Source organism: Euprymna scolopes, chromosome 7 (assembly GCF_053919585.1).
Source record: "Euprymna scolopes isolate OS-2025 chromosome 7, ASM5391958v1, whole genome shotgun sequence".
Lineage (NCBI taxonomy): Eukaryota > Metazoa > Mollusca > Cephalopoda > Sepiida > Sepiolidae > Euprymna > Euprymna scolopes.
Window position 1 is genome coordinate 86,193,145 of NC_136488.1, and position 19,864 is coordinate 86,213,008.

Here is a 19,864-nt window from a genome sequence, read left to right on the forward strand (position 1 = left end):
TTACTTCAAGTAATATCTATCAGGATTTTTCATCTGAATTCTATCAGTGTCTTATCTCGCTTATATATATATATATATATATATATATATATATATATATATATATATATATATATATATATACACACACTAGCAAAAGCACTTGTCGTTGACTGGGTTTAAAAACAGCCTACAAAAATGGACTCTGATTTATGAAAGTATGATAGGTTAAGAAAAGGGAAAAGGAAGGATTGTAAAGAGATAGCTTCGAATTTGGGGGTATCAAAACCAAAGCAAAATATGATGAAATAAAAATAAAATAGATAAACCTCATAATTTATTATATCATACCTGTTCACACTGAAACACATCACAATATTCTGTGGATCTATATTAAAAACTTTGTTAAACTTTGTGACATATTTCCATTCTATGGAGGCTAGGCGCGAACGAACACCCCATAATTTTATCATACCATATTTCTTCAAACTGAAACATAATTATCGAAGTATACTTACGCAGATAGATATGAAAAGTCTTTATTAAAGTTTGTGCCTATTTCCATTCTATGGAGGCCAGACGCGAACGCAGACCCATAATTTTATTATACCATCCCTATTTAAGTTGAAACATACTTATCAAAGTATTATTATATACATCTATATCAAAAACACTTGTAAACGTTTTTTTTTTTAATTTTTAAATTTTTTTATTTCCATACTTTGTAGACCAGGCGCGAACGCAGACCCCACAATTTTAATGACAGATCAAACATACCCATTCCTGTATCTCGATACTTCTATCATTATATGTAATCAGTTTTTTAAAATATAGGAGCCTATTAGTGACCAGACACACACATACAGCTTATATATATATATATATATATATATATATATATATATATATATATATATATATATATATACGCTATAGTTTTCTGTATATTTTTCTATTATCATTATCACTAGTAGTACTAATTAAAGCGTTTTCCTGAAAAATGTGTACAATTTCAAAATGCTAATTTCCTATTTTATTTTTTTCTCTTCCGTTTACGCATGCGTGTAGTTAATCGTTTTCATCTTCCACTTTTATCGTTATTAATATTTATTACTTGACTTCAAGAGACCACAGCAAAACGAAGGTAAGATGTTCTATTTCTATTCACGCGAGTTGCAATTGATGTATCAGGAGAACATTCTGTAATTCCATCCTAGGTTGTCCTATATAACTAGTTTCATTATATCCTGTGCAGCGTCCTAGCAAAGATTCACTACCACCCAGACAATGACTTGTAATACTTTAGAATAATAGCTTAAAACTTTCTATAAAACCTACTCACAAGCAAATGTGTTTTATCTTTTTTGTTGCTGTTAATAATCAGATAAGGCACTTATGTTGGTAAAAAAATAAAACGTATTAGCTTGCCCTTTGCCATTTTTGAAATTGGAAATCGATATTTATTCAAAAAAACAGTCCCTATTCTTAGACCGCATAGCTTATCTGTAGCAAGTGTTTCTAGGTACTTATGGCGATAATGTACCGTGCTAAGATAATAAGCTATTATTTAGAAACTCGTTCTTAATATGAGGAGCGCTAGGTGTGTCAGAAACTTCGTGAAAAATATTGAATAATTTGAGCCCCTGTCTTTGCAAGATTATAACTACTCGAAAAATATAATTCAAACACTAATTTTTTTTTCAATTAAATGAGCAAAGACCAAGGTTTCATTAAAAAAAAACAAACAAGTTTTTTTTTGTTTTTTAAGGGTTTTAAACACTTTTTGTTTGTAATTTGAATATATTATTTATTGATCTTTTATCTTCAATTTGTGATATATAAAACTTTGGTGAGTAAATTAATTATTTACTTTTTAATAGACATTTGAAAGGGGGGCGTGAATTGAAAGAAACGTTTGTCTAAAATATTATATTCGGTTTATTGGAAAGAGCATAAAATTTCACATTGACCCTGAAAATATCGTAAAAATAGAATCAATAGAAAAATTGTTAGATTTTTAAAGTGTAAAAATTGAAAAATACTGAACTCGCAAAATTCAATTAATTTCCTTACTGTTTTTTTAAATAAAAAAAAATATTTCTATTACTTTTTATGCAACTTTTATAGTTTATTTTGGAAGTATAAGCCATAAAGAAAATAAACAACCCGCTTTTAAACGAGAAATTACGAGTTTTTTTTATATTTTATTCGCAGTTTCGTGTTAAGGGGTCTAAAATTCCTACAAAAATTCTGATACACCTAGAAGAGCGCGTGTTTTTTTTAAACTGTTCTGTACTTTCACTTAACGGCGGACCTCAACGAGCTTATCCACCCCTTGCCCTTGCCGTAAAATTAATTCCATTTCACGTTTTCTTTTTTTTTCTGCGGATTATCGTCAATAACAGATTTAACTTTCATATTCGCAGGAAATTTTTAACAAGTTTATTCATGACTTTAAGTGGGAATCGCTGGTAAATTATAACGTTATATTAAATTAAACCCCTATTTTTCGGTCGATCAGCAAAATAAAAAACAAAGCAATTAACGTTATATTTTCTTGTGAGACTCAAATAAAACAATGAAAAAGCTATTTTTGTGGCGTAAAATAAAAATTATGAGGAAGGACGAAAAGAAAATGAAATACTTTAAATGTCTTTGTAAAAAATAAAAAGATGCTTACATTTAGGCGGGGTGGGGGTGGTAGCCAGGGCAACACCCTCCCGCCCCCCCGCCGCCTATATCTAAACATCTTTTTATTTTTTACAAAAACATTTGAATTATTTCATTTTCTTTTGGGTTTTCATTATAAATTATTTGCAATCAATTTTTACAGGGTATTTTTCACGGACACGTGACATGTTAGCAAGGAGAGTTTTGCTGATTGACCGAAAAGTGGGGTATCAATTTAATAGACCGTATGTACTTATACAGTTTAATCAAGACATTACAAAATGAAAATGTCGAGAAAAAAAAAGGTTATATTGTACGCATCTGTTTTAGACTGAATATCTTCAAAATAAAATTTCTCTTAAATTAATCGAGTATTTTTGTTTTTTCTTACAGCAGAAAAAAAACGCGTTTTTGTGACAGCGCGTTGAAGGTAGGCATCCTTGAATATTTTGAACGCGCCACGGAGAGATAACTCAGTTTAAAGCACCGACACTCCCTCCCCATCTTTAATACTAACTTTTCTTCCTAAAAATCGAAACATAACTGCCTTTTGCTCAGTATCATAACAATTTCATCGAGTAATTTTTTTACAGCGAAAAACGCTATAGCCCCCCCCCCTAAAAAAACCTACTTGATGAAAGTAAGTGAAATATTTTCGAAAAACTTCATTCCATAACGGATACGTACAATATAACCCTTTTCATATTTTTTTAATGTTTTGATTAAACTGTACAATTACCGAACGTTATAATTTACAAGTGATTCCCCATTTAAAAGTTATTAAATAAACTTTTAAAAAAATTTCCTGCTAATACGAAAGTTAAGTCTGTTATTGACGATAATCCGCCGAAAAAATAAGAAAACGTGAAAATGAATTAATTTTACGGCAGAGGGGAAAAACTCGTTCAGGTCCGCCCACTTAACAATTTAATAAACAATTTAATAAATTCATTTATAATTATTCTTCAAGATGAATGATCACAAAAGGGTTTAGGTTTAAAAATCGTATTCCATCATTAATAGATTCATTAAAAAATTTTCTTTTAATATATTCTATAAAACCACCGCAGCCATTGTGAAAACTGCTTTCAGAATGTTTTACTCCGCCGTGAAAAGTAGGAACAGAGTGTCCAGAGTTTTAAACGGAATTTTGACGATTAAAGCTTTAAAGAAGAATATAAGAAAGCGAAAGGCAATTTAGCAGAGAAGACAACAAAGAGCTACACGAAAAAAAAAAAGGTGCTAATGCAGAGAGTGCGCGCTATTTTTTTTAAATCGTATTTCAACGATAATTAAAGTTTTATGTTTTTTTTATTGAAAAGGTTAAAGTACAGAATAGGTACAAAACACCCTCCCCTCCCCATGTTAAGAATGGCTTTTAAAATAATAACGTTATTATTTCAGCACGGATCACTCTCTGCATGAGTATCGAAAAAAATATGTACAAGAAATAAATGTTACCGTAACCAATAAAATTATATTCATACCTACCTGGCTGATTTGTTTTGGTTGTTAAGTAGTTGTTATTGCTCTTTATTTAATCTAAAAAATTCAGTTTTTCCGAGCAGAGATGAAAAAAAAAATGGCGGCATCTTCTTCTTTGGAAGAAGTATTTTAATAGTGTGTGTGTATATATATATATATATATATATATATATATATATATATATATATATATATATATTCGTATAGTTGTTTGTTGGCTTTTCTGCTAAATACCCTAAATTAAATAAAAATTTATTTAGCGTAAGAAAAATAAGTTAAATGACTTACGTATCATGAAGAGGGGGGGCAGTCTTTCTTTAGAATTGCCAGATCTAATGACGTTTCTGGCTTTGTTTTTATACTTACTACCGGAAGGGAGTGGTTTACATATGCCTCTGTGACTGATTATTAAAGAATATTTCTTCTGTCTTGTGAGGGGGAGGAGTCAGGAAGTTCCGGTGAGGATTACACTTCTCGATAAATTTATTGTCATTGCTTCTAGAGTTTTTTTTTTTTTTTTTTGCGAACTGGGTTACAGTTTTAGTTTTATTATTATTTGTTATTTGACTCTTGTATACGGCATAATCACGTTGACACATCGGTTCACGTCAGATCACCGAAGTTAAGCAACGTTGAGCCTGGTCATTACTAAAATGGGTGACCAATTTGGGAAGTCCTGGTGCTGTATGTAGGAGGACGTCGACACCTCCCTGCAAAAAGTTGCAGAAACCTAACGTCATCTCCCCTAACGGGGATATACATGCGACTGGGGACCGCTTGTGAATTTCATACTCCCATGAAACTTCCTCCTTCGGAGGAAGTCGGTTAAACCCTGAATAGGGTTGGTGCTGACTGCACACATTTGACTCTTGACAGAGTCGCGATTTAAAAATAATCCAAACTTTCTGCATCTGACCCAATTCTGATTTATCAACTTTTTTGTGGCGCCGGATAAATTTTCGATATTAGTGAAGATATGTCTACAAGCATATCATTAGTAAAATAAATTTTCGATATTACTGAAGATATGTCTACAAGCATATCATTAGTAAAATAAATTTTCGATATTACTGAAGATATGTCTACAAGCATATCATTAGTAAAATAAATTTTCGATATTACTGAAGTTGTGTCTACAAGCATATCATTAGTAAAATAAATTTTCGATATTAGTGAAGATATGTCTACAAGCATATCATTAGTAAAATAAATTTTCAATATTAGTGAAGTTGTGTCTACAAGCATATCATTAGTAAAATAAATTTTCGATATTAGTGAAGATATGTCTACAAGCATATCATTAGTAAAATAAATTTTCGATATTAGTGAAGATATGTCTACAAGCATATCATTAGTAAAATAAATTTTCGATATTACTGAAGTTGGGTCTACAAGCATATCATTAGTAAAATAAATTTTCGATATTAGTGAAGATATGTCTACAAGCATATCATTAGTAAAATAAATTTTCGATATTACTGAAGTTGTGTCTACAAGCATATCATTAGTAAAATAAATTTTCGATATTACTGAAGATATGTCTACAAGCATATCATTAGTAAAATAAATTTTCGATATTAGTGAAGATATGTCTACAAGCATATCATTAGTAAAATAAATTTTCGATATTAGTGAAGATATGTCTACAAGCATATCATTAGTAAAATAAATTTTCGATATTAGTGAAGATATGTCTACAAGCATATCATTAGTAAAATAAATTTTCGATATTACTGAAGTTGTGTCTACAAGCATATCATTAGTAAAATAAATTTTCGATATTAGTGAAGATATGTCTACAAGCATATCATTAGTAAAATAAATTTTCGATATTACTGAAGTTGTGTCTACAAGCATATCATTAGTAAAATAAATTTTCGATATTACTGAAGATATGTCTACAAGCATATCATTAGTAAAATAAATTTTCGATATTAGTGAAGATATGTCTACAAGCATATCATTAGTAAAATAAATTTTCGATATTAGTGAAGATATGTCTACAAGCATATCATTAGTAAAATAAATTTTAGTGGTAAAACTGTCTACTACGATTTATTTTATTAATGAAATAATTTGTAAAAAAATTATCAAATGTTTCCTCATTAGACTTTTACTAAAATACTTATTTGTGTCCCCCGACAAAAGGAGGGTGCACCTGTAAATTCACCCTTGTCCTTTCGTACTTTTCTCAATAACTACGGCTTGGAATTTGTTGAAATTTTGCACAAACATTAAACATGATACGAGTAAAAAAGTAACAGAACCGATTTTTCGGAAAAACTCCGGTTGCTCCTCCCCCTCCTGGGGTTCCTTTCGAGTTAAAACGGCTAAAATTGACACTTTAGTGCTTATTAAAAAAAATGTCTTGGATTTTTATAAAACTTTCTGAAAAGTTGTAACTAACTGATTTCGATGTAATTTTGTTTGTCTATACTTCGCAATAACTCTTGTGTGTGTCCCAGGGGCTCTTTTAGGGCTAATAAAAAAACACTCTAGTTTTGGGACTATTTTACCATATTTGTCCAAAATTTTCTGTGTATGTCTATTTAGCAGTTTTGCATGGTGCTGAACTGAAATTTAAATATGTTAAGACCTTGGGAACTTTTAGGGCTAAATGGGGAGGGGGGCGCAAATGATGGACTTAATCATTTCTTTTTTTTACATGGTGCAGAACTTAAATTTTCATATCTTAAGGCCTAAAACTGCATCGTTTGTTCATTTTCACCAAGATTTGACGACCTCTGGGGACTTTTGAGACTACATGGGGAGGGGCAAAAGCTGAACTCTGTCATTTTTTATGCCCCGTTCACTCTGCACTCACGGGGGGGGGGCATGCATGCTTCATTTGTGAAAATATTTTATACTAAAGTATTTGTTTTCTTGATAAAAACCATCAACGAGAAATGTAGGCCACCACATTTTATTTCTGCTTTTCAAGTAACTCAGTAACATTTTTTTTTTGTCTAAAAAAATCAATTAAATCTTAAATCCTTTTAGATGAACTTTAAAAGATTCCCAAAGAAAAACCTGCATATAAATAACACAAGCCACAAACATTTTATTTACAAACAAAAAACGTTGCTTCTTTGGGCATGGGTACTTTGCTATCGAAAATTCATAGGTAAAGTTTAAAATGGTTGCATGCTGACGTAGTTTCGGAGGTATTTTGCCTGTTTATTCGGAATTTTAAATTTTATTGAAGATGCTTTATTGCCAATTTCCATTGCGCTATTGCGAACATGCGTCTAAAATAGTTCAAAGTAAAGTGATTTCATTCATCCACACTACAGCGCTCAATATTATCTATATAGGACCTTGATATAACAATACAAGCCAATGACATTTTTTTGCGAAAAGAAAATATTTTTCCTCTCTTCTGATGATATATTACAATCTAAAATTAATAAGAAAAATGTAAAGTTAAAAAAATCTAGTGATTTTTTTACAAATAAATATTTGAATCTGAATGTGGTTTCAAAGACAGTTTGTCTGTTTATTCAAAATTTGATATTTTCTTTAAAGATGTCTTTTGTCAATCCTCATTAAGTATATATATATATTCAATAATAAGTCATAATAATGATACAATAATTATATTTCCATTGAAAAGCAATAAAAAAGCCCATCCTTTCATCTTTGTAAATTACAAATAAAATCCTCATCGTTTTTAAATCTCGATTAATTCTTTTTCTGTATGTCATAATAGATAATCGGAAAACAATTTACTCAGTAATATAAAATTGTTTTATTTAGAAAATCGCCGTTTCAATTTTTATTTATTCATTTTATTATATAACCAGTATTTAATGGGATATTCATTTTTAATTTCTATGCTTATACAGATTTCTCGACCCTGAACATAGAAAAGATCATATAAAATGACTTTTTTATTGCTTGTTTCCTAATTAATAATAAATAAAAATTCATCCATACATAGTGAAACGCCTTAATGTTGGGACATATCAAACAGCACCATGACAATCATCTTTTTCTTGCTTCTCACCAAATTACCAAAAGTCGTATTTGGATTCTTTGAACTACTGTTATCTTCGGGTGTATCTTGTCGAACTCGGGAATCTGCACGAAATTTCGAACGAAACCCTTTATTTAATCCACAGAGGTAGCATGCTCTCGTTTCGTCAGCCATGACCTGGTTAAAGTCTTGAGTAATTCTCAATTATATCTTGAGTGCCGCTCACACTGATGATTCAACCGTCAACCTCCAGAAGAGTGCACCTTACAAATGAAATTTACCAATAATTTTATCTACTACGCCATTTGTCCCTATGGATTAAACAAAGGGCTCCGTTCAAATTAGGCAGATATTCTCGAGTTCAGGAGAAGGATTTTTGAGTTCGACAGAAGAATTCATGAATTTGATAGAAGCACACGAAGAAGGTCGTTAGTTAAATTGAAATATTGTGAAAATAAACGATGACAATAGCCCAAAGAATGTAAATACATCGAATAATCAATCGTTATCTTGAAAATTCAGAAACATAAATTACCAAATGTTAAATAAAAATTATAATTTTGTTTTGTTTTTTCTACAAAGAAGACTAAAATTTCTCGACTTGTTGTGCAAATATAGACCCACAAACGTATCAATTAATTTTCTATATGGTGTATCGTATGTGATCAAATGCCTTAAACCATGGTACACAACACTGATTTTGTACTGCTTGTAGTGTCCGATGGCAGACAAAACAAAATAAAAATAGCCACTGCTCCTAATTAGATGCTGACGATCTTGGGAAGTAACGAGATTTCTGATTAGCTCATATGCAAATGAGACGCTGCCAGTTTGAATAAAAGTTCCTGCTTTTTTAGAAATTGAGAACTTGGAATAATTTTCTTTTTTTTTTTCACTTTTTCTTTCCTTCTCTTTATCTCCGTTCCTCTTCTTCCTTTCTTTCCCCCTCATTTTCTATGCTTCTGTTTTTTTTCTGACCTCGCATTTTGTTGATAATCTCCATTCCCAATACTAATTAGGTGATTGATTTGCTGTTTTGTCAGCGATGTACGTCCATTCCTGCATCTTCGAAAGCAGTGTTTTGAAATAAAGTTATTTTTTCTTGCTTTTTTTTTTTACGGAGAGGGGTACCTGCAACTTTTTTCGACTAAAAAATACTACTTATCTGCCACATTTTCTCGTGGGATGTTCTTTACTAACAACTTTTTTTCACTTACGTTTTTCGTTTATGTTGTATATAATATTATTTTTTTATTCTCACACCAAACTTATCGTGTATATATTATCATATTAATTTATAAGTAGGTTAGCTATTGAGTGATTTTGATAAGGAAGTCGTAAAGATGAAGCGACTTTAATCTATAACTGTATAACTTTAAACTATAACTGAAGTAACAGTTGCAGTCGACTTACTCTTGCATTATGACCCGTTAACAGTCATTTTTTATCGGCTGAAAACCAAATAGAATTTGTTTCATGTGTAAAGATAAAATATAAAGTTGTATGTCAGTACACTAAACATTGAGAGAGGAGTTTATTAGAGATCACTCCTTACACACACAGACAAGGTCACTTATATATAAATACATGTGGTTATGCTAGTACTTTTTTATTCATTTGACGCAATTATGCACAATGTAGAAACTACACATAAATAGAACCGAGCGTAATAGTTCAATTAAACCAGAAATCCAATAATAAACCATAAAATATGAATAATAAATTAATGATAGTTCGTATTTCAAAAATATGTAAATTAGTTAACCATTATTTAGTCGCTCGCATATCCATGACCGAATATAGTAAGTTCGTTTTTAATAATTTTGAAATATGTAGTCTTTTTAATATTAATGTAAACTCGACTTTATATAGATATGTCTGCGTGTGCTTTTTGTGTGTATAATATATATATGTGCGTGCTTATTGTATATATATGTGTGTGCTTTTCGTGTGTGTATGTGTCTGTTGTTCATGTCTATATGTGTGTGCTTGTCATATGTGTGCGTGTGTGTGTGAGTATTTTCTTTTCACGTACATTTATAGATACTGTGTCGTCCATATACACTAGTGTTTCGCTGTATGACAGCTCATCAGTGCGGCTATACTAGTAAGTACATTAAACCAGGATTGAAACTCAACCGCCTAGGCGACAGTCAGCGCTTCTCATCGTTACGCTATTTGGCTGTTTCTAAGGTGTTATGCGAAATTACAATGTTTAAACATTGTCCAAACACATAAGGTCCATTCGTTTACACAAAGAGCGTCGCCTTGTATGCTAGCGGCAGTTTGGTTTTTCGTCGCCACCCCAATATGTTCAACCCGAGATAGGGAGCATCCATAAACATCTACATATAGTAGTGTTTCATCATATATATATTCAAGCAAATATTAGTAAATGCAACGGAGACACTTTGCTTTATGATTCTTTTCATCGACTCTATATATTTTAACTTACCATCGCCTAACGCCGTTTACTGTATATTTTAGTTTTCACTTTAAATTCTCATTTTCGATCCTTCGCACTTTTACTTCAACACCTGAAGATGATTTGTGGACGAATCGAAAGCGCTCGTGACAGCAACAATTGTAGAACTTTTATTAATATTTTTGATTTTGATATAGAAAAAAAAGATTATATGGAAAATCGGAAACTAAAAAAAAAAAACTCACAGTGTCTCTGTTGCATATAATAATATTTGCTTGAATGAAAAAATGCTGCCTAAATATACCAATTTCATATATATATATATATTTGTATATATATATTTGATTTATGAAAGTATGCTAGGTTATGAAAAGGAAGAGTTGTAAAGAGATAGCTTCGCATTTGGGGGTATCAAAACCAAAGCAAAGTATGATGAAAGTAAAAATAAAATAGATAAACCCCATAATTTATTATACCATACCTGTTCACACTGAAACACTTATCACAATATTCTGTGGATCTATATTAAAAAACCTTGTTAAACTTTGTGACATATTTTCATTCTATGGAGGTCAGGCGCGAACGAACACCCCATAATTTTATTATACCATATTTCTTCAAACTGAAACATAATTATCAAAGTATACTTACGCAGATAGATATGAAAAGTCTTTATTAAAGTTTGTGCCTATTTCCATTTTATGGGGGCCAGGCGCGAACGCAGACCCCACAATTTTATTATACCATCCCTATTTAAGTTAAAACATACTTATCAAAGTATTCTTATGTACATCTATATCAAAAACACTTGTAAACGTTTTTTTTTAAATTTTTTTTTCCATACTTTGTGGACCGGATGCGAACGCAGACCCCACAATTTTAATGAACCACTGTTCTGCCAGATCAAACATACCCATTCCTGTGTCTCGATACATTTTCTATCATTATATGTAATCAGTTTTTAAAAATAGTCAACCATATAGGAGCCTATTAGTGACCAGAAACACACACACACACACATACACACGCATTCAGCTTTATATTATAATATATATATATATATATATATATATATATATATGATGCACCGCTTCACATATTTTTATGTTCATTCCAAAAACGCTAAATTTTATCATGAATATTCGCGTAGGATTGTTTCGGCCTATTCCTTGTATTTAAATATATAATATTTCTCCACGTATGTTGTTTATTTACTTAACAATAGCATGACAACTACTTGGTAGACTGGAAGATTTGTGTTGGAAGAAATACAGGATGCTGGAAAACTGAAATAATCATTTAAAAGATATTTTTCGTAGAAGATTTAACGAAAAATGAAAATAGAAAATTTAAGGGCAAGCGTGTTGTGTAATCGTCTAACTGTAAACATTATATACTAATCTAATATTTATACAGAAATCTAGATAATGGATAATTATCTATCTATTTGACACATAATATGTGATGGGGCGAGATTATATATATATATATATATATATATATATATATATATATATATATATATATATATATATATAACAAACTTCTAAAATTGTGAATGTATCGGTTTGTGGGTGTTGAAGGGCTTTCTATAAATTGCTGTAACCCATGTATATTTTGGAATAGATGCACTTTTGGGGTTAAGGAGTTGCCCTGTTGATATTAAGTAAATAATACATCTTGAGAATTATTCCATATTTTAATACCAGTAATTAGTCGAAACAATTCTACGCGAATATCTATCTATATATATATATATATATATATATATATATATATATATATATAAAGTGTGTGTGCGTGTGTACATTTTCCAACGCAACAACTCTGTCAATTTTCAGTCTACAGACTCGAAATTTGATATACAGGGTACTGAGATTTGGGAAAATCTTTGCAATCGGTTTTCGGCCAGTCATTTAGTTGTTAAGGGGTCAAAGTTCAACGATTTGACATTTGAGAACTCTACCAAACTCCTCCGACAATTTTGGGTCTAAACACTTTAAATTTAGATATAGGTTCCTTTAACATAGATCTAACTTAATAATATGATTTGAGCCCAAAACAATAAATGTTATGGGGTCATAATAGGGGTCAAAGTTTTTAAAAAATTGACCGCTTTTCTTTTCTTTTTTTTTGCTCAACATACATCTCCAAATACCCGGGCAACGCCGGGCTGAAATGCTAGTATATCTATAAAAGTGAAATGTGTGTCTGTCTGTGTACATTTCCCTACCAAAGTACTCTGTCTGTTTTCAGTCTACATGCTTCAGATTTGACATAAGGGGTACTGAGATTTGGAAAAATCTTTTTAATCGGTTTTTGGCCAGAAATTTGGCTGTCAAGGGGTCAAAGTTCAACAATTTGACCTTTGAAAACTCTACCAAACTCCTTCACCAATTTTGGGTCTAAACACTTGAAATTTTAGATGTAGGTTGCCTGGACATATATCAAACTTTTTAATTTGATTTGAGCCCAAAACAAATGTTCAGGGTTTAAAATTGGGGTCAAAGTTAAAAAAATTTGACTTTCGCGGTCTCTACCAAATTACTCAAACAATTTTGGGTCTAAATATTTGAAATTTTACATAAAGAGTATTCAGAGATAGAACAAGCTTTTTAATCGGTTTGGGTCGAAAATTTAAGTTGTCAAGGGGTCAATGCTAAAAAGATTTGACGTTTGTGCTCTCTAGCAAACTACTCAGCCAATTTCGGGTCTAAATATTTGAAATTTCACATAACGGGTATTCAGACATGCGGCAAGCATTTTAATCAGTTTTGGGGCAAAAATTTGGCTGCCAAAAGGTTAAAGTTGAAAGAGTTGACCTTTGTAAATTCTATGAAACTCCTCCGCCAATTTTGGGTCTAAACACTTGAAATTTTAGATGTACGTAACTTGGACATGGGTCAAACTTTTTATTTTGATTTGAGACAAAAACAACTGTTAAGGGGTTAAAATTGGGGTAAAAGTAAAAAAAAATATCTGCGGTTTCTACGAAATTACTCGGACAATTTCCGGTCTAAACATTTAAAAACTTACATAAAGTGTATTCACACATAGGGCAAGTTATGAACAGTACATAGGGCCAGAGCAAAGCCGGTCTGAACTGCTAGTTGGTAATAAAACTGTATCCGTTTCGAACTCCACATAAATCTGTGTGCTTGTTCCTGGTGAAGCTATATATCATAAAAAGTATGTATACCTCTAATATACATACTTATATAAGCAAGGTGTTCGCCACACATTAGTTTTGATGCACTGTGGAGCCATCATAGCCATCATAAAAATTTTATTTTCATCTATATTTGAATACTAAATTCGATAACATTTCTTTCTAATTGCTAAATATATATATATATATATATATATATATATATATAATGAAAATATATGGCAATATAGCTACACAGTATTTTCAAAATTTCATAATCCTAAGGACTCTCCAGGCTAATACATGGAATTGCTGTATCTCTACTTAGCTCTCCTCATGTATGAATATTTTATGCAAATACATGAAATATATAAATATATTAGTATTGGGACGATTAGTTGAGAATCGGAAAAAAATCTGAAATTTGATGATATCAGAATTAAAAAAATGTGTGCCTTTTTTCCGATGCAAAAACGATTCTCTTAATTGTCTTTTCTATTTGATTTTGTTTAAAGCAAAATATTCTACGCCTGGCAGTAATGATAAAATAATAAATATTTATCGATTTTAAACTACCAGTAAAACTAAAATCGATAGATCATTGCCCAAAAGTGCATATTTTACGTTTAGGAAAATATATGCACGTTTAACATGTGTTTTTTATTTATTTATTTTTTTTTACATAGGTATCACCACTAATCAAGGCCCAGAGGCCACTCGAGGATAAGGGTTAAAGAGTGTAGAGCAGTCTATTGGACAATATAGTAATCGTGAGTTATGAAAATTTGGTAAATTTGTTAATTTAAGTGGAATGGTTTATGAACAACTTGTTTACGTTGGACTTGAAGACAATCAGAGTGTAGTCAGCTAGAAAGCAGGCAAACGGAAGAGACTTCCACGCGCGTGCAGTTCTCAGAAAGAAACTTTGTTCATGGAATCTACGTTTCGGTTTAGGCACAGATAAAGAGTGGTGGAAATTATTGATAGTGTTTTCAACTAGACGTGTGTTTCTCGTGAAAGTAACCATAGATTGGATCTCGGACGAGCACTTGCCATGAAAATAACGATAAAAGTCCGTAATAAATAAATTAATGAGTTTGGTAGAGTTTTCAAAGGTCAAATCGTTGAACTTTGACCCCTTGACAAAAAACCGATTAAAAAGATTTTCCTAATATCTTAATACCCTTTATGTCAAATCTTGAGTCTCTAGACCGAAAATTGACAGTCATTTGGTAGAGAAATGTACACACACACACACACGCACACACATGCACACACACACACACACACACAGACATTTTCACTTATATATATATATTATATGAAAGAGAGATTCCGTCACGTTAAAAAAGTGAATTCCATCGTGGAAGAAATAATCGTTTCATCCAAATCCGTTTGCAGATCCGATTAAACTGTGTAAGATGGTTAAAAAAAAAAAAAAAAAAGAAAAGATGAATTGAATTTTCACTGGCGTCACTCAAGGCCGACACTTCGATGTAAAACACCGTGGTAGGCAGATCTTACGAAATCGAAAATCGATACAAATTTGAAGAATCAGATGTTCGCGGATATTCCAGATAACAATCTGGTATTGTTACAAGTCTACATAAACGTTGCTATAGATTAAGAATTCCCAACCAGCATCTACGTGTACTCCCACTTCCTTCATAACCTTAAAGGAGCCAAAATATTTTTTTGTCGTTGTTTAGTTGATGCATAAAAAACGCCAGTTTTTTTTTTTTTTTTTTTTTTTAATGAAACAAAAAACGAGGCAAGTAAATAGAATCTGAAATAGGTTTAGATGAAATGACAGAAATTTCGGTGTCATTTCTTATTGCAATTTACGGAATAAATTACAGATCTAATATTTAAGATAAATATGGCCCATGAAGTTTACAATTTGAAAGCCGTGATTATAAATAAAGCTTAAACAAAAGCAGACGAAACTAAAACCTACTTAAACCATGTTAGGATGAAAAAGTACCTACATTAATCGAAACTACTAATTGACAGTTCAGCGAATGTCAGACAATCTCCGGTCTTCTCCGAAAAGTGCAATCGGAAAGCTTTGTCTCGATATGGTTATCGTTCTGTAGAAGTACCCAAATTCCTATTTGAAGAAAATTAGGAACCATTTTAAACAGCATTTACATTTTTTTTTTTTTTTGATAGAAATATGCACTCTTAAGAAATTAAAATTTCTATTAAAATTTCTACTATTTCTACTATAAAGTTCACAATTTTATTTTATGTTATAAATGTAACAAAATTGATGCATTGATTGTTTTTAGTCGGTTGGTCGATCTGTCGGCCGGTCGGTCGGTCTGTCCGTAACACTTTTGTGCTTGGCCTTTTTGGTTAAGATCAAAGGTCTGTTGTTAATAGATGCTGTTCTTAGCCTTTTTAAGCTTTTCTTGGCCTTTTGCCCAAGACCAAAGTGTAGTATCTGGTCTGGCAGATACTGCAAGCAAAGACCATATGTGGGGGCAACCCCACATATAAGATCTTGGTCAATGTAGGGGCCATCCTTCTTACCAATTGTCACTATCCAGCTCTCCTACTCCCGGGGAGTTAGTCCGCATTTCCCCTTCACTCCTCACATTAAAAATCGGCCTTGTGCCTAATTTGCTCGGTGGGGGAGCAAATAAATACCCTTTTCTTGGCCTTTTGGCCAAGATCAAAGTGTAGTATCTGTTCTTACTACATGCTGTACTTATGTTTGTAACTTTGTGATATAAAGTAGGGGATCACTTTTCTGTATTAATTTAATGTAAAATGATCACCCACTTTACAACCAGTCAGTCTCAAAGCCATTCAAGTCATTCGCCAAATCATTCAAGTTGTTTTTGAAGGATTCCAGTTATTTTTTAAGCATTCAAGTCATTGTTAAGGTCATTCAACTCATCTTTAAGTTCATTTACTTTTTATTTATTTAAGTCATTTCAGCCCATTTTTCGGTCATTTTAGTTTATCTTTAAGAATTTCATGTCAATCCTACATTCACTCATTCATTCATTACACGAGAGCACACGACTAATGGCTATCGGCCTTGTTACTAACCTAGAAACAAATATTTGATTTTAAAGACGTCACATGTGTGTAGATGATGATAAAATTGTTCTCAGGAGGTGCATAAGCAAAATAATGTTAGAGGACCTTTACATTATTGTTGCTCCATGTTTTCCGCATTATAACCATATACTTTGTTACAATGTATTTTTAACATATTAATCCGGTCTGGATGATTGCGAATATTAAACATTTCTCTTAGTATGTCTGTCCGTCTATCCACTTTTTTAAGGGAACTAATTGTCCGATCTGATTGAAATTTTGTAGCGAACTAAGTATTATGGTATCCATTTCATGCTCAGTTAAAGATTTATAGATATTACAAAATATATAGATCATTCATCACAATACCTTATTTACTCTAAAAATTTTCTCAGAAATTACTGCGTCGGTCCTGCTATATTGGTATATAATCTAGGACAAGGTACAGCGGAATAAGTATTATGTTATCCGTTCGATGCACAGTTAATGATTAACAGAGATCAGTATTTAATGTAAAAATGAGCAAAAATTGAGCCATATATTCAACCATCAATTTGAGATAAAGCACTTTTTTCTAAGTAAAAGGTCTATAATTTTCCCCCCAGTTATTACTGGCTATTTTTTTTTTTTCAGTAATCACATAATTTTTTTCAAGTCATGAAAATAGATAACTCATTTTTAATTGAAAAATATGATAGGAGTTTTCTACCTTGTTTACAAAAATTAAAACTGTGTTACTGCATTATGAATTACTACAGATAGATTTTTTTCTTTTTTACATTTTCATCCCCAAAAAAGGCACAGTGCGACTTTGATGGGGGGGGGGGCTACTATCAAGGACATGAGTTTCAGGGATGCTATGTAGGAAGTTGAGCAGCAAGATGTCTGTTCACGTTACACTTGAACTTATGCATGTCAGTACAGTTGGGGAAGTAGGACAACGTAATTCCAAAATTGCTAGACTTTGGAAGGCTTTCTTACATATACGGATCTATACTGTGTATCGCGGGATTTAGTTGCTTGTTAGATTTTTCGAGGGTATTTACGTCCAGTGAGTACAAGGGCTAGTAGTAGTACAAGGTGCATCCATCATTAAAATACTTGTAACACAGGCAGAGGGAGACAACATTTCGTCGATGAGACAGAGGTTAGATCTTAGATAAGTTCCGGACCAATCAGGTGTGTGACTGTGGTCTGATGTGGTTTGCATATCAATGAGGCTAAACACTAACAGGAGGGAATATAAGGCTGGCAGCGGTTGAGTTCTGGAGAACCGGACTGAACAAGTCGTCACTTAGAATGCTGACAAGGATCCATTACTTTTTTTTTTTTTAATTAGAAGCTATATAAACAAAATAAAGTCGCTGCAACCGAGACGAAATTTGAAATCGTTGTCAAAGGGAGAATTAAAGGAGTCAAATCGAAATTTGACAGTGAAAGATTAAATGAGTCGCATCAAACTGCGAAATTGAAAGTATCAAGAATGAGAATATTGGTTGGCAAGCATCGAATTTTGGAAGGATTGAAGGCGTTGAAAACTGGAAAGATTAAAATGATTTGCGTCGAACTTTAAAAAAAAAAAAAAAGAGTCTCCTGTGCATCATGAGTAAGCTGCTGGAATCCGTGTTAATTAGAGAAGTAGTCAACTATCTCAGCAAAAAAAAACCTTCTTAGTGACATGCAATATGGTTTTTGTTCTGCTAGATAAACAGCAGACGTGCTTACAGTTATATCTCATAGGATTAGCGAATCTCTCGACGGAGGCTTCCTGTCTAAGGCAATCACTCTTGACATATCAAAGGCCTTTGATAAGGTATGGCGTAAAGGACTACTTCACAAGACCTCCAGCTATGATATAGCTCGAAATGGCTTCTCAATTATTAAACCATTTCTCTCTGATAGGTTCATAAGAGTAGTGGTTGATGGACAAAAATTAGAAGCTCTCAGTATTAATGCTGGAGTCCCTCAGGGGTCCATCCTGGGCCCAACTCTCTTCCTGATCCACATTAATGATCTTCCAACTTACATCCTTAGATCATTCATAGACATTTATGCTGATGACACGACCATCTATGATAGCATATCAAAGACTGTAAACGACCAAGTAATCTCTGATTCTCTCTCCTCTGATCATGAGCATGTGGTACAATGGGGAAAGAGGTGGCTGGTTACTTTTAATACATCTAAAACCAACCTTCTATCTCTACACCATCTATGCTCTGATGCCAATCTGACATCGGTTGAAATGAATGGCTCTTGTCTTGGTGAGGTTTCATATTTTGACAAGCTTCTGGGCTTGACGTTTACTCCTGACCTGAAATGGAATATGTATATCAAATCCATTGCCAAGGTCGTTGGAAAAATGGTGGGATCCTTCTACCGCTCCAGTAGATATCTCACTCCTGATGCAATTCTCTACCTATATAAAAGCCAGGTACGGCCAACGATGGAGTACTGTTGCCACATTTGGGCAGGAACTGCTAGAATCCACTTGTCCTATTTGACAGAGTTCAAAATAGACTTTGTAGCTTAGTGAGGGGGTGTCCGTTTCTCTTCCCTGCAACCTCTTTCCTACAGAAGGGACGTTGCGAGCCCGTCTTTGCTTTATCGTTATTTTCATGGCAACTGCTCAGCTGAGCTTCAATCTATGGTCCCCCCTCGCCAAACTTTCTCATCTAGACAAAACCACAATAATTTCCTAAACTCTTTATCTGTGCCTAAACCTAGACGAAGATTCCATGAACAAAGCTTCTTTCTTAGAACTGCACGCCTGTGGAACACTCCCTATTGCCCAGCTGACTACAATCTGATTGTCTTCAAGTCCAATGTAAACAAGTTCTTGAGGAACCGCTCCCCGCCTTAATAACCCAATTTACAAAATTCCCACTACTTATGTTTACTACGCTATAATCACATTGACTAATGTGTACCCATTAACTCTTATTCTCGAGTGGCCTCTTGGCCTTGATAAGTGGTGATTCCTATGTAAAAAAAAAAGTTGTGGTCAAGGAGGTGAAGATTTGATGAAGTGAGTCGGACCATTTTGTCTTTTTGTTTAGTATTCCCAGTGGGATTCGTTGAATTTTCTTTTTTAATTTTCGTTGTGAAATGAACGTGTTGGAATACGATT

General features: G+C 32.5%; 2 pseudogenes; both read left to right on the forward strand.

Moving 5' to 3' along the window:
- Nucleotides 1-4,706: 4,706 nt before the first annotated feature.
- LOC145280667 (5S ribosomal RNA) lies at nucleotides 4,707-4,825 on the forward strand (annotated as a pseudogene).
- An 11,508-nt stretch (nucleotides 4,826-16,333) lies between these two features.
- On the forward strand, nucleotides 16,334-16,471 carry LOC145280493 (U2 spliceosomal RNA; annotated as a pseudogene).
- Nucleotides 16,472-19,864: the final 3,393 nt, after the last annotated feature.